The 16,171-nt window shown below is 38.2% G+C and overlaps 1 protein-coding gene and 1 long non-coding RNA gene across 2 annotated transcripts in view; one reads left to right on the top strand and one right to left on the bottom strand.

The window, feature by feature from the left end:
* The window catches only part of LOC126379875 (uncharacterized), a 185,764-nt gene that overhangs the window by 108,001 nt on the left and 61,592 nt on the right, over positions 1–16,171 (bottom strand). The window lies entirely within an intron of this gene.
* LOC126379894 (uncharacterized) lies at positions 8,775–12,323 on the top strand. The gene is made up of 2 exons (XR_007568395.1): positions 8,775–9,229; positions 12,026–12,323. It is a non-coding gene; the product is annotated as an uncharacterized LOC126379894 (long non-coding RNA).

The raw sequence follows: 16,171 nt of genomic DNA on the forward strand, positions 1-16,171 counted from the left end.
TCTTATTTAACATATTATTCACGGTGTCCATATTCTTAAGTAGGTTTTGTTCGTTTTCATTGACCTTAGACATAGAATTATTAAAATTTGAAATAGTTGACTTAATTACATGTATATTGTCTTTCATTAGGTAAGACAACTGTTTTTCGTCTGTCTGTACCTGGTTAATTGCGTCAGTGAATTTAATCGCATCTTCATTGTCCAAAGTGCCGAAAAAAGTTTTCAGGATGGAGCCCCCAAAATCAATGAGACCTCGTTTTTGACGTCGGGGTTGTTCATCGACAAGTAAGTATGATATAGAAGAAAATTTATTGACATTAGTTATATGTTGATTATGTAAAGCAGACAGAGAGTTAGTACAGTCTGTTTTTAGCTTTGACGATGAAAACGAATTGCAAAATAAATTTACTCTTTCGAATAAGAACTCCGCTTTATCTAAATTAGGTTTAATATGACTTATATCTAAATACGTAACGACATTCCATTCGCCGTTAGTGAATTTGACATCTAGAAGTTTGTCGAAGAAAAGTCCAGGACTATCTCGGATTTGTGAAACGAATTCACAAATAACCGGTGGTGCGGCCCTGGAATAGATAGAGACGCGCGTTATGTTACGGTGATAAGGTTTGATCAGCTGCGAGTTTTATTTCGTCATAGTGATGACGTACATGTTTTCTATTTATAAGTAATGTGACGGTGTGGTGTCCATTTAGCTTAATGATTTGAAAAGGACCTTTCCACACCGGTGATAAGGCTTTATTTTGTTTGTGATGGCATTTAACGTATACCATATCGCCAATTTTATAAGTTGTAGGTTTAGTACGTGAATCATAATAGTTTTTTGAGCGTTCTTTTGAAGATATAATGTTTTCTTTAGCTTTTTGTCGGCTGTAACATAGGCGATAATTAAGGGCTCTGACGTAGTCGGTGTATGTATTATTATCTAGAGAGTCAATACTACTCGGGATATAAGGTTTAAAACCCAGCAAAAGTTCCATAGGCGAGAATCCTGTAGTGCTATGGACGTTTGTGTTATACGCAATCATAGCGGTAGGTAAATACAGATTCCACGTGTGCTGGTTTTCTCCAATGTAAGATCTTAAATACTCTTTAAGAGTCGAGTGGCTCCTCTCTAGAGCACCACATGTTTGAGGGTGATAAGGAGATGCATATATATGCTTTATACCGAACAACTTTTCTAATTGCTTAAATACATCAGAGCAAAAGTTAGTTCCCTGATCTGTGACTATCATTTTGGGAATACCTATGTGAGATATATACCGAACGAATAATCTGGCCGTTTCCTCGGCCGAGCATGTTTGCAATGGATAAGCCTGTGAATATTTAGTCAGGTCGTCTTGCAGTGTAAGAATAAATTTGAACTTATGTTCGTGAGTTTCAGGGAGAGGACCGACTAAATCTAGGAAGACCTTTTCGTTAGGCCTTGTGGCAGTCGATGTTATTATCATCGGCGCACGATTCACTTGGCGCAAAGGCTTATTTATTTGACACGAGCGACAATTTTTTACATAATCATCAATATCTTGGCGCATGTTTTTCCACCAGTATTGAGATTTGATTCGATCAAACATGCGAGATACGCCGGGGTGTCCGGCTGAGACAGAATCATGATTTTCTTTTAAAATGTTTTTGACTTCACTAGGAGTAGGATATAGTATTGAATTTCGATAGATATTTACTTTAATTCCGGTATCATGGAATAGGAAAGATAGAATGTTGTAAATTTTAGTGTAAACTATTTTGTTAAAAGGATCGGAAAAATCTGAGATTGCGAATTCCTTTTCCTCCAAATACCAGTATTTGATCATATCTCTGTATTCGCGTAAGACATTGAATATATCCTTATAAGACATTTCGTCATAGTGATTGAGACGAATAAATAGATGAGTAAAGACATGCTTATCATTACTTGTGGAATAATAAGTGTTAAGTTCACGATCGATGTCTCGGATATTTGGTTCGCTTGTGGAGGAATTGATGATTTCTGTACAGTATGGGACAGATTCATCTAAGTCAATTGACGTTGGATAAGCTATCAGTTTACACTTAGCTTTAAGTAGAGATTGATTATGTTCTTCAATGATTGTATTATAAGATACGTCTGGCTGACGGTTTATTTGTAAAAACTGTTCATAAGTTTCGGAAATAGAAGGACTCGGGTCATCGGACACGCGAGGTGATGAATTAGTAGAATTAGAATTAGAATTAGAAGGATTACGAGTTGAATCGGGATCTCCAAAATCATTTAGAGCGTTGACAGGGCAACGAGATAAAGCGTCTGCATTACAATTAAGTTTCCCTTGTTTATAAATGATTTCGTAGTCGTACTCCTCCAATTTTAGGCGCCACCTTATTAATCTAGAACCAGGGTCCTTGACATTAAAAAGCCATACAAGTGGCCTATGATCGGTGACGATTTTAAATTTTCGACCATATAAGTAAGGTCGGAAGGTCTTCACTCCGAAAAGGATAGCTAGAAGTTCTTTTTCTATTGTGGAGTAATTACCTTCGGCCTTATTGAGTGTTCGAGACGCATAGGCGATGGGTTTATCCTTACCTATGTCGCCTTGCGATAACACGGCTCCGACAGCGTAGTTGGAAGCGTCGGTAGTGAGAATAAATGGTTCGTTAAAATTCGGATATTGGAGGAGGGGCGCAGATGTTAGTTTATTTTTTAGAATATCGAAAGATTGTTGTTGGTCGTATGACCATTTAAATTCTGCGTCCTTTTTAAGAAGGGAAGTTAAGGGTTTGGTGATTTTGGAGAAGTTTTCGATAAATCGTCGGTAGTAACCAACGAGGCCAAGAAAAGATTTAATGTCTTTGGCATTCCTTGGAATAGGGAAGTCTGTGACTGCCTTGATTTTATCGGGATTAGGTGACACACCTTTATCCGTGATTATATGGCCTAGATAAGCGACCTCGCGACGTAAGAATTCGCATTTATCTGGCTGTAGTTTTAAATTAAATTGACGAAGTCGGTCGAACACGAGTTTTAGTTTTTGAATGTGTGAATCGAGATCATGAGAATAGATTATGCAGTCATCGAGATAAATATAACAATGTAAACCCTGGAGCCCTGTTAGAACAGTGTTCATCAATCTTTGAAATGTTGAAGGGGCATTTTTCAGCCCGAAGGGCATACGGGTGAATTCATAATGTCCTGAAGTGCCATTTGTGATGACGGTGAAGCCGGTTTTCTCAGCGTCTTCCTTTTTAAGTTTTATTTGATGGAAGCCGCTGACGAGATCAAGTGTCGTAAAATACTTGGAGTGACCTAATTGATCGAGGATGTCCGTTATTAACGGAAGTGGATAGATCTCGGTAACGGTTGCGTCATTAAGCTTACGATAGTCAATGACTATCCTCCACTTTTGTTTCCCTGACGCGTCCTTCTTTTTAGGGACTACCCAAACTGGAGCACTCCAAGGTGACATTGAAGGACGAATGATATTTTGTTCTAACATTGTTTTGATTTGGCCTTCAACTTCATCCTTATGGCATTCGGGAAAACGATAGGATTTTACATGGACAGGAGCAGAGTCCTTTGTATTGATTGAATGTTCCAGTGCACTAGTAAAAGATAATGGTTCTCCCTCCAGATGAAAGATATCTGTGTACTGAGAACAACATTCAAGTAGACGTTTGGATTCCTCGTTATTAAGATGATTTGCTCGTATAAGATCGAGGACTTGTTGATTCCTATCGGAATGTAAAACGTGGACATTGTAAATGTCTTTAAAATCATCTTGAGATGATATTTGTGTTGAAGACTGCTTATCATATGGAGTGAGATTCACGCGGTAATCTCGAATGATGATCTCTGATTCAGTAGTATTTAGAACAGATAAGTTAACTCGACCATTGGGCTTGAGAAGAACGATACAATTTGCAATATATACGCCGTCCGAAATAAAATGGTCAAGGACTAAACTTTCTTTAAGATTTTCGTACTCCTTTAGATCATTAGAAATTGAGCATTCGATTATGGCTTCTGATCGCGGAGGAATGGCATATGTGGGCCGATTGAAGCGGATTGGTAGAGAATGACCTCGCATATACAAACAGTTGCGAGAATATCTAATATCGACATCTAAAGTTTTAAGAAAATCGTTGCCTAATATGCCATCGTAATTTAATTGAACATTGTCACTAATAGCATGAAACTTGAAATCGAAAGTTATAGTGGAAGGATTTTCGGATGACGTAATGCAATTGAAATTGATTTGGAATGACCCTAAGGTTTCACAATATGAGTCATCATCGCTAAGTCCCTTTAATTTAATTTTTTCGTTGGATAGTGAAGGTTTATTCGTAAAGTTTGCTAGTTTAGCTATGCTGACGGTTGAACCGGTGTCGATTAAGAAACATAAAGGGTGTTCCGCATAATTTGTTTTTAATAATATATGCGGTAATGAGATTTTATGTGAAATTGTGTTTACTTTATATATAGTATTGTTTTCCGACGAAGTAGAGATAGAACTCATAGGACCTTCACTATTTTGAGAGTTTTCAGGATTTAGCAATGGATGACTATTTTGACTCAACGAAACAGTGTCTCTCGTAATATGAGAGGGTTGAGATTTAAGGGATGCAATATTTTTATTGCGACTCAACGAAACAGTGTCTCTCGTAATATGAGAGGGTTGAGATTTAAGGGATGCAACATTTTTATTGCGACTCAACGAAACAGTGTCTCTCGTAATATGAGAGGGTTGAGATTTAAGGGATGCAATATTTTTATTGCGACTCAACGATACAGAGTCTCTCATATGAGAGGGTTGAGATTTAAGGGGTGCAATATTTTTATTGCGACTCAACGATACAGAGTCTCTCGTATGAGAGGGTTGAGGTTTAAGGGGTGCAATATTTTTATTGCGACTCAACGATACAGAGTCTCTCGTATGAGAGGGTTGAGATTTAAGGGGTGCAATATTTTTATTGCGACTCAACGATACAGAGTCTCTCGTAAGAGAGGGTTGAGATTTAAGGGGTGCAATATTTTTATTGCGACTCAACGATACAGAGTCTCTCGTATGAGAGGGTTGAGATAGAGATTTTGAATTAGATTGGCTCTTAGATACAGTGACTCTCTTTGGAGAGTTTTGAGCACAGGCTTTAGCATAACTTAAGGAAGCAGTGACACGAGAGGATTTAGCATTTACTTTTGTGTCTAAACGAGCAGAATTACGTCGACACGTGTCCGTAATTCTGTTTACTAGTTTAAATTATCGTTATCACATAGTTCGCACGGGCCATCCGAGTTGTTATACGACTCCGGCTCCGATTGCGCTTCGTCCGCAACATGATTTATAGGAGCCGTGGGATTGTTGTTTTGATAACTAGAATTTCGTTTGGAATTATTATGTTTTCGTTTAAAACATTCCGAAATATCATGGCCCGGGTATTTACAATATCTACAAATTTTCTGTGATGTCGAATTTTGTTGCGATGATATAGAATTTTGAAAGTTGCGTTTTGGTTTGGAGATACCTTCCGAATGAGAATGAGCTTGCTTGTTACGATTAACCTTGTACACGAGGTTTTCAAGCTTCTCTTCTTCGAGAGCTATGTTGATGGCATCGTTCAATGACCTCGGTTCTCGGCATCGAACGATTGTGCTCAATCGTGGTGATAATCCTAAATTGAACGTAAACAAGGCAAGGTCTTCGGTCATAGCGAGTCGACCGACGAGCTCCTTTTTTAGGGAAGCTGAATTGTGTATCTCCGATTGCAAGGATGTTAAGCAGCTTTCGATACGCAAAGCGAATTGTGCAACAGTTTCGTTAAATTGTTGTTTACATGATTGAAGATCTAACAACAGATGATTATAATGCTTCCTTTCTCCAAAGTTTTGGTTTAAGAATAACTTTAATTCGTCAAATGTTTCAAACACTTTGTTAGAACATGCTACCTGTGCTTTGCCTTCTAATTTAGCTATAATATATTTTAATAATATTATTTTCTGGCAAGGTGAAGCCAGATCAAGAGCATTTTGACAATTTGTCAGAAATGCGGTTAGGGTTTCTCGATCACCCTTATATGGATTAATGAAATTACAGAGAACCTGAAGAGGACAAGGTTCAGATATGAAAATTTCAGGAACCTTCTTCGAAGCTGAAGGAGTTGATGGAGGTTTGCTTTCCGCCATTATAAGAGGTAAGTAAGTACGTAAGTATGTAAATAGGATTTAGGTAAGTATTAGGGTTAGATTATTATTTTAGATTTTGGATTATTAAGACAGGTAATATAATAGGAGATATTTAGGAATCGACTAAGTGATACAAAATTTAGAATGTTAAGATTAATTAAAAGAGAGTGGCGAAGCAATTACAGTGAATCAAATATTTTACTCACATTAACACCAGCGCGAACACCACGTTGTAAATCTTCATTTCCAGCGAAATCAGGATACGTGCAGGAAAGCGGCAGCGAGGTGACGGCGGCGGCAGCGCAGCGGCAGGAAAAATATATGACGGCGATCGACTGGCAGGCTTATTCTGACAGTTTTGTTGTTGGCCCCAGGATGCAGTCTCGGTGGTCCACCAGCAGGCTTCTCGAAGTAAGGCTTACTGTCGTGGTTAGACCTCCAGATAGACGGCGAGTACAGCGAGCTGATGCGGGGAAGGTAGACTGTCGCCGTTTAACCGTACTTATTAATTCGACGGTGAGTTAGAAGATTTTGAAGAGTTTGACGAAGTGACGAAAATAACTTGAGAACTTGGAAGTCACTCCGGAGTCGGGTTGGTGACGACGAGCGGACAGGAATAGCGTGTTAGTTTATAAGTTTGTATTTTCACAGACACATCACCAATGTTCCACACAATTTTTATGAGATTCGTTTACGCGAACGCGTTATGGAATACCAGGAATCGACGAAGAAACGGTAAAAATTCACTGGTATCCCACTTCTGACACCACTATTACGGGGTGGGTCAGGTGATGCTTTTTAAAAAACAATTTTATTTACGCTAAAAAAGATTTATTTAAAGAAAATGTATTAGAATTATACAAAACGTAGTTGCTATCCGAATTCCAAACCCGAACTAACGATTTCCCATTGAAATGAAACTTGATGGTTCCGGAGTCCTATTGCATTGACGTCAATGCAATAGGAATTGAGTATGCAGTTTTTATTTTATATGATTACCCTGTAATTTAATATATAACAGTTCCAAAAATAGTGCACCATGTTTTTAGTCACTATTAGTCCGCGGAATACTCCGTACAAACTTCCACCCCACATTTTAGGGAAGTGGGTAGAGGAGCCTATGTCACTCTCCATCACTCCAACTATCTCAAATGTGAAAGACGGACAAAGAAACAGACAGTCACATACAAACTTTCCCATTTATAATATTAGTAAAGTGTATGGATCTTATTGAATGTCTCAACCGCCTAAAGAAAACAACAGCATCTTCTCAACCTGTAATATTCACACGCAGTCTAAACTCTACAGACGTGTACCTACGCTCCGTTCAGTCTAGAATGATTTAGAATAGGTACATCACAGTCATGTGACATTATGCAAATACGAGAGAAATATGCAAAGAGGCTTAATTCTTCACTGGCTCCAGAGTTAAGCCTTCCACACTTCAAAATTATAATGTATTCTTATTCATCCTGTATGTCTCTCACATGTCGTCCCGATTTCCAGCGAATCGTGCGTGTTAATCGTGACGTCAAATGACACACGTTTCCCAAGTAAACGTCAATTTATTTCAGCGTTCCGCTCGCTTCATTTGAAGCGATCGAGGTGGATTGTCTCATACAACGCAGCTCATGATTAATTCAAATAACACCGGTAACCTCGCGCACGGTAACGACAAGGATTTGCTTCACCAAGAAAATAAGGAGAGACTGTTTTAATAAGTACCTGACGACGTAACGAATGTGCTCTATTTTTTCATAAGTCGCACTCATTGGGCGAATTGCGAAAAGTACCTGTAATTCGTCGACGTACACACAACGATCTGTGCGTTTGCAAAAACTTATATGTAGGCGCTTTTATATCTTCACATTTGCTATTGTATAAAGATTGAATACTTCAGGTAAAATCCGAGCACAGAGCTCAGCCCGGGTAGAAATTTGTAGGGAAAAATATCGTCGATATATCCTTTTGCAACGATGTTTGAGTTTGGCACGTAGGCAGTAACTTGTATAAGCACCTTGTAACGCCTGCCGCGTTTTACTACTGAGTGTAATTGCTCTTGTTTTTCTGTTAGGAACTATCAAAAAGTTATCATTGAAAACACTTAAAAACTACTGCTTAAAACTAAAATATATTACATAAATAAACTTATACTAATTAATTTAACAAAACATAGCTATTTACAAAATAATTCCGTTAATATTGTACGACTTTAATAATTATCACATTGCGTAGGTAGCCGTACCTACATTCCACAGCCGAGCCGTTACTCTTCCGGTCGGATGTTCGACACAATCCTTCTGCCTTTGTAGCGAGAACACCTCGATTACTCGTATATTTTTTAAATACGTTTTTTTACTAATTTTGTCTACGATATAATAATTTATAGTGTTGTGTTATCCCCATTAATTGGGTAAGTGTAGCAATTACTATTTTTATTAGTTTAAATATCAACGTAGACTAGTACATGCTTTCTTTGTTCATTGCATGACTGTCATTTTTCATAATCATCGTGTAAATGTATTTTCACGCTTTAGTGCTTATTTTATATCATAATTAGCAATCTTTTATGTTCAAAACAACATTTAAATTGTCAATTTTTCTAAATTAATTCTACTTAACCAACTTAAAGTTATCTTTGTACCTAAGTACTTTCCTTGTTTAAATAATCCTTAAATGGAACAATAATAATGTACAAAATACGTTTAATATCGTTACTATTAAAATTATTCAGCTTAAAATATTCAATTTTACTATTTTGTTAGATAGTTTTTTAAAACAACTACCTACCATAAATTTATCTTGTTCTTTGTTCTTTTTCTAAATTTATTTTGCTAAATTCACTTTTATTGTGTGTAATTTGCTGACAGCCACATCTTAGATTGCTAAGCTTGCTTGCTATCCACTTCCCATCTTCAATCAAGCTAAGGGATCGGCATGTGGCAGTCAGACTGGGAATTCGGACAATTCTTGAAATGACTAATTCCGGGTTCCAGGGTTCACCCTTCGAGTTCAGCAACCGCTGGACCCACTACCGGTCCTGTACTTACCTGCACCGTTTCACCCTACGAGTTCTACAACCGCAGGACCCACTACCGGTCCTGTACTTACCTCTACCGCTTCACCTTTCGGGTTCTACAACCCGCTGGATCCACTTTCGGTCCTGTACTTACCCCACCGTTTCTGCTGCCCTGCTGCGCGCGCCGGTGTACCCCGTGTCGTCGTGGGAAGAGTTACAGGGAAGTGGTAGTTTTCCTACTGCACCAAGGTTGCTCAGCCAGTATCAAATTACCTGCGACCCAGAGATCCGATCTATGTACTTGCTAGGGATTTAATGTCAATAAACTTGGTTTTATTTCTATATACCGTTTTATTTACCCTAGTAAGTACAACCTATTTGATTCGCGTGATAGAAGCGACAATGGCGCCCAACTAAGGAAATACTGAGCTGAGTATCCTTTTTGCTGGTTTTGGCATTTTTGGTCATCTTTGGTGTTGGTCTGATTATTTTGTCTAGCTTTAAGTGAATTGTAACTACAACTTTTGTGTGCTGTGGTTGCTTTGTGGGAATACCTTACTATTTCTCTTTCAAGGTGATTGCATACAATTAAAAACTCAAAATCGAACCTACCACATCGCACAGAAGGAAAACTTTGATTTTGCACTGCCAACCTCTATCTACCCCTGTGTTTTAATTGTTGTGTACTTTTGATAGTAGCATTTGTTTTCTTGTTATTTTCCTTCTGCCGTTTGTTGTGTTTTAGTTATTAAGACTTCAGGTACTTGCAACACTTACTCAAAAAATAACTATACAACTAAACTAATTACAATTTAAACATAAAGTAATAGAGATGTCTCGTCCAATTAAATATTTATCACTTCAGAAAGATGAACTCCTATATGAAGTTCAATTGCGCGGTAAGAGTGGCAGTTCGGTTGTTGAACTTCGCAGGCTAATCGTGGATTTGGCGAAGGAGCAGGCCGCTGAAGACATATTGGAGTCTCATTTGGAAGCTCCAGAAGATTTGGCATGTCAAGGATTTAAACTTACAAACTATTCTAAATAATTATATCTAAACTTAATAAACAAAAAATTACCTAACTAAAATAAAACTTTCTATATTTACAAAACTTCCTTGCTGGGATGGAAGTGAGAGAAAAACATAGAATCCCCCAGCTGCTTACTAATTCTCGAGCAGACTGTAAGAGTCAGTCAAGAGATTGATGTGTAATACCATCTAACGCCTTAGGCCTGCCAAAAACTTAAATCTTGAGCATGGCATGCGTCTTCTAATATCTTCTAATATTCTCTAAAAATACCTTAAATACTACTTTAAAAAAAAAAAAAAACAAAAACTACACTTACTAAAACTACCAAAACTTATACTAAAAAATCCAAAACTAGCCTAAAACAATGTCTTACTTACTAAAACTACCTACCGTCTTAAATATATTTACTTATATATAGTATTTCTAATTTTTTTTTTTTTACAAAAAAAAAATATTGAATCTCCAGGCCCTACCCCTAGGACATTCTATTTATTTTATCTTCGGCCCTACCCCGAAGATAAGAAAATTATACTATAAAAAGAAAAAAAAAAAACGGTTACCTTAAATCTCCTATTGATTACGTGTGAGTACTAAGCTGCGGTTAAAAGTCTAGTACTCTTTTTGGAAAGGACGCAGTCACTTAAAACGAAATAAGATAACTGTTTGTGTGTGAAAGGGATGAAAGAAAGTAGGGGGGTGAATGGAAGGGTTGAAATGAATGTGTACCACGTAATTTTTAGAATGGTCAATAGTAAGAAGGACAGACTAGCTTACATTTTAGTCAGCGGATTTTCTTAGCGAAAATCCTACCCAAAAAAGGGGGGTATGTAACGCCTGCCGCGTTTTACTACTGAGTGTAATTGCTCTTGTTTTTCTGTTAGGAACTATCAAAAAGTTATCATTGAAAACACTTAAAAACTACTGCTTAAAACTAAAATATATTACATAAATAAACTTATACTAATTAATTTAACAAAACATAGCTATTTACAAAATAATTCCGTTAATATTGTACGACTTTAATAATTATCACATTGCGTAGGTAGCCGTACCTACATTCCACAGCCGAGCCGTTACTCTTCCGGTCGGATGTTCGACACAATCCTTCTGCCTTTGTAGCGAGAACACCTCGATTACTCGTATATTTTTTAAATACGTTTTTTTACTAATTTTGTCTACGATATAATAATTTATAGTGTTGTGTTATCCCCATTAATTGGGTAAGTGTAGCAATTACTATTTTTATTAGTTTAAATATCAACGTAGACTAGTACATGCTTTCTTTGTTCATTGCATGACTGTCATTTTTCATAATCATCGTGTAAATGTATTTTCACGCTTTAGTGCTTATTTTATATCATAATTAGCAATCTTTTATGTTCAAAACAACATTTAAATTGTCAATTTTTCTAAATTAATTCTACTTAACCAACTTAAAGTTATCTTTGTACCTAAGTACTTTCCTTGTTTAAATAATCCTTAAATGGAACAATAATAATGTACAAAATACGTTTAATATCGTTACTATTAAAATTATTCAGCTTAAAATATTCAATTTTACTATTTTGTTAGATAGTTTTTTAAAACAACTACCTACCATAAATTTATCTTGTTCTTTGTTCTTTTTCTAAATTTATTTTGCTAAATTCACTTTTATTGTGTGTAATTTGCTGACAGCCACATCTTAGATTGCTAAGCTTGCTTGCTATCCACTTCCCATCTTCAATCAAGCTAAGGGATCGGCATGTGGCAGTCAGACTGGGAATTCGGACAATTCTTGAAATGACTAATTCCGGGTTCCAGGGTTCACCCTTCGAGTTCAGCAACCGCTGGACCCACTACCGGTCCTGTACTTACCTGCACCGTTTCACCCTTCGAGTTCTACAACCGCAGGACCCACTACCGGTCCTGTACTTACCTCTACCGCTTCACCTTTCGGGTTCTACAACCCGCTGGATCCACTTTCGGTCCTGTACTTACCCCACCGTTTCTGCTGCCCTGCTGCGCGCGCCGGTGTACCCCGTGTCGTCGTGGGAAGAGTTACAGGGAAGTGGTAGTTTTCCTACTGCACCAAGGTTGCTCAGCCAGTATCAAATTACCTGCGACCCAGAGATCCGATCTATGTACTTGCTAGGGATTTAATGTCAATAAACTTGGTTTTATTTCTATATACCGTTTTATTTACCCTAGTAAGTACAACCTATTTGATTCGCGTGATAGAAGCGACAACCTATCTCGAGTATTAGCGAGAACTTATCATATGTATTGTTACGTTAGAGGGCTGCCTGATTTTATTTTACGATACCAGAGAGGCTATAACAATAAATATAAGGTCTAAACTATACAAGCCCTTAGCACGCAACACGAAAAGGGTGGGCCCCGAAAGGTTCACCTATTTTCTGACATTACGATAAAACTTTGCTCGGGTAGGGATTATTCTGGAACATTATTGAGAGGGATGTGAAACTCTGTGTAGGAATTAAATATTTGGAACAAAAGGCTCTCTCTCCTTACACTCTTTACTTTTTACACTTACAATGACGATAATAAAAAAAGAAATACTATATTGAAATAAAAATAAATAAGTATATTGTAGAGCGGATGAAGGATAACAGGAATACGAAAGCAGTGTATAAAGCGAAGATTGACCTAGAAGACCTAGAAGGACGTACATTGACCAAATTGGAGAAGTCCAGAAAAGGTTCAGTACAATCTACTCTGAACCGGCGTACGTGTATGAAACGATTGAAGAATGTGGAGGAAGCACTTATGTACTTACGTATGTATGTTGAAATCTTCTTCTATCGTATGGATTGTGAGGTGAAGTACCAACCTCATCGAGCTTGGTGTCAGGGTTACTATTGAGCCCCTAAAGGCCCCTGACATGGCTCATGTAACAACTATTTACTTAAGTACATCAGTAGGTAAGTAGTAATCGGAACCAACGGCATTACGTGCCTTCCGAAGCATGGACCATCTTACTTTCGGATAATCAGGTGATCAGCCTGTAATGTCTTAACCAAACTAGGGTCCACAAAGTAATTTTTGTGATATGTCCCCACCGGGAATCGAACCCGGAATCTCCGGATCGTGAGCCCAACGCTCAACCACTGGACTACAGAGGCGGTATAAAGGCCGTCATTGTAGTGGTAAATGGCGAATCTTTTACTCTTGTCTCCTACGTCCCTCCTAATGTAACACTTAACTGACCTCAAAATGGTCACATAACATAAACAGTCTATATACGTCCCACTGCTGGGCACAGGCCTCCCCTCTGTAAACCGGAGGGGGTATGGAGCATACTCCACCACGCTGCTCCTCTGTCTGCTGTCGGTTTTGTTGAAATAAAAACCCTCCTATTTGATTGACGAAACGTATGTGTCTAGTGGTTAAATAAAATGTTATAATTCAGTAAAGCGTTATTAATAACTTGTTGTAATTTCTCCTTTGGAAAATTATCCTTTAGTGCTCTAGGGCTTGGACGGCGATTTTGACAGGATTATTAAAAGTTAGTAAATTGTAGGTAAACTGCTTCAGGGCGGCGTATATAATTTAAACAACCCACGCAGGCACTACTACTGTTTACATTTGAAGGAAATAAATTACTTGTCTAGTAAAATACAGATCAGAGAAGTGTCCAGACTTCAAATGGCGACCTATTACATTAAAAGTAAAACAAGTTGTGAATGAACAAGTACTGATAAGTTATTGCACACTTTGTACGTATTTAAGTTAAGTATAATAATTTTGGTATAGGTTACTCGAATCGTGTATGAAGCGATTGATGAATGTGGAGGAAGCAAGAGAAGTGTGTCAGGATAGAAGCGAATGGAATTCTATAGTTTCTACTTACCCCGGTGAGAAATAGGCGTGAGTTTATGTATGTATGTAAGAATCAGCGTATTTCCAAGTTGGAGCGCACGTCTGGCGTTTACAAAATTCATGCTTTAAGGGAATTTCAAAGTAATTTGAACTAGTTAATGTTGTTCCATTTATTTCACTGTTGATTTTCGTTGTGAATTGTAAAGTTATGAGATTTTAAAACTTGTGCTTTCTGGGTATTAGTAATAACTACTACACGTATCTTTTGTTAGCAGATCCTTGTAGATCCTACAGATTACAGACTAACGAAATGGCACGTATTTGCTTGGGGTTGGTTGGCCGATGGTACGGTCACGAGCATTAATATGTATACACTTTGGAACCATGTCACATTAACTTTTTTGACAAATTGAAGTGTAAGTCTCACTAAATGTCAAATATGTTAGTGCGACAGAGTCCTAAAGTGGGTACATTATATTGCTCATAACTGTACAACTAAACACATTCCCTATGGAACAGACTTTTTGAGGGAACGGGAACGGGGCCGTTGTTTTCTTCATTGAAAAAACAGCCTCCGTGGTCTAGTGGTTAGAGCGTTAGGCTCACGATCTGGAGGTCCGGGTTCGATTCCCGATGGGGACATTGTCGAAATCACTTTGTGAGACTGTCCTTTGTTTGGCAAGGACTTTTCAGGCTTGAATCACCTGATTGTCCGAAAAAGTAAGATGATTCCGTGCTTCGGAGGGCACGTAAAGCCGTTGGTCCCGGCTATTAGCCGTAAAAACACTTCCACCAACCCGCAGTGGAGCAGCGTGGTGGAGTATGCTCCATACCCCCTCCGGTTGATTGAGGGGAGGCCTGTGCCCAGCAGTGGGACGTATATAGGCAGTTTATGATGATCGCATTAAGTTAGTCGGAAAACATTCACGATAGTGTTATTTAGCAGAATATTCAATAAACAAAGTGTACCTATTTTCGCTTCGTGCCATCAAGCCGCTTTATAACTCGAAAGTTTATGCGGACGTTTGGGGTTCGGAGTAGGATTCTGCTCCGATGGTGAGGGTTTAGGTTTCATCATTCATCATCATCACCTTTCATCATTTCATTATTCATTATCAAGAAAAAATACTTTTTTTGCGGGTAGGTGTCAGATGAAGTAGACATATTTTGCTTTTTCTAATTTAATTTATTTAAAATAATTAGTAAATCACTAGTAAACATATCAAATACAATGTTAGTGTAAACAACTAATGTTCACCTACCAGTAGCTTACATTTTCATAATTTCCGAACACTATTTTATTTTTCCATCATCATCACAAGCACATCACTTCACGAATTATCACGACCAAGATGGATTCAGTGCAGACAACTATGGAATCATTAGTGCAAATGTTTAACACTCGGATGGCTGCCTTTGAAAAGGAACTGGGAAGGACTACTCCGCGTACCAGCACCGTTGCATCGCTCACAGCAGAGTTCCAGGCCCAGGAGGGACAGAGTCATCTTCTCTGCCCTCCGCTGGGGCAATACCTGCTTGGCGCGTCCTTACCGCGGGGGTGGGCGTCTCTTACTTCAGTGAGCCGGAGTGAGATGGTGGCTGAATTCGGATAGAGACCCAGATATAACATAGAACCCTTGCTCAGGTATACAGGTGAAGACCTCAATCGAGCCATCGGTACGGTAATGCAGGATGGAAGGGGGCAAGTCATAGGACTTCCCCTATGGACTGTAACCTGGAACCTGACAGAGGGCGGAAGTAACTGTCAGTACTATTCAGAGGAGGAGGACAGGAGTCCTAGTACGGCTTTGAAATAGACTAAAAAGGCAAGAGGGACAACACTGCCTTATTTTTTTCGTAAAAAAGTTGCATGGTGAGTGTTAGACCAACAAGAGCGTGGCTCTTAAATTACTGATGATGACCTGTTGTCTAAGTCTTTCCCTATACATGTCTAGGTAAAACACATGTAACATTCTAAAGGCTTTTCTTTCTTCTTACCTTTTGTAGTAATTCCATTAAGAGTTCGTATCTCATTTCCTATTGATGCAACAACAATGCGTCGTATCCTTGAACTTATAATGCAGCTATTGAAGCTAACAGAACCTCTCCATTGAATACAGAGATATC

The sequence above is a fragment of the Pectinophora gossypiella genome, chromosome Z (assembly GCF_024362695.1).
Source record: "Pectinophora gossypiella chromosome Z, ilPecGoss1.1, whole genome shotgun sequence".
Taxonomy (NCBI): Eukaryota; Metazoa; Arthropoda; class Insecta; order Lepidoptera; family Gelechiidae; genus Pectinophora; species Pectinophora gossypiella.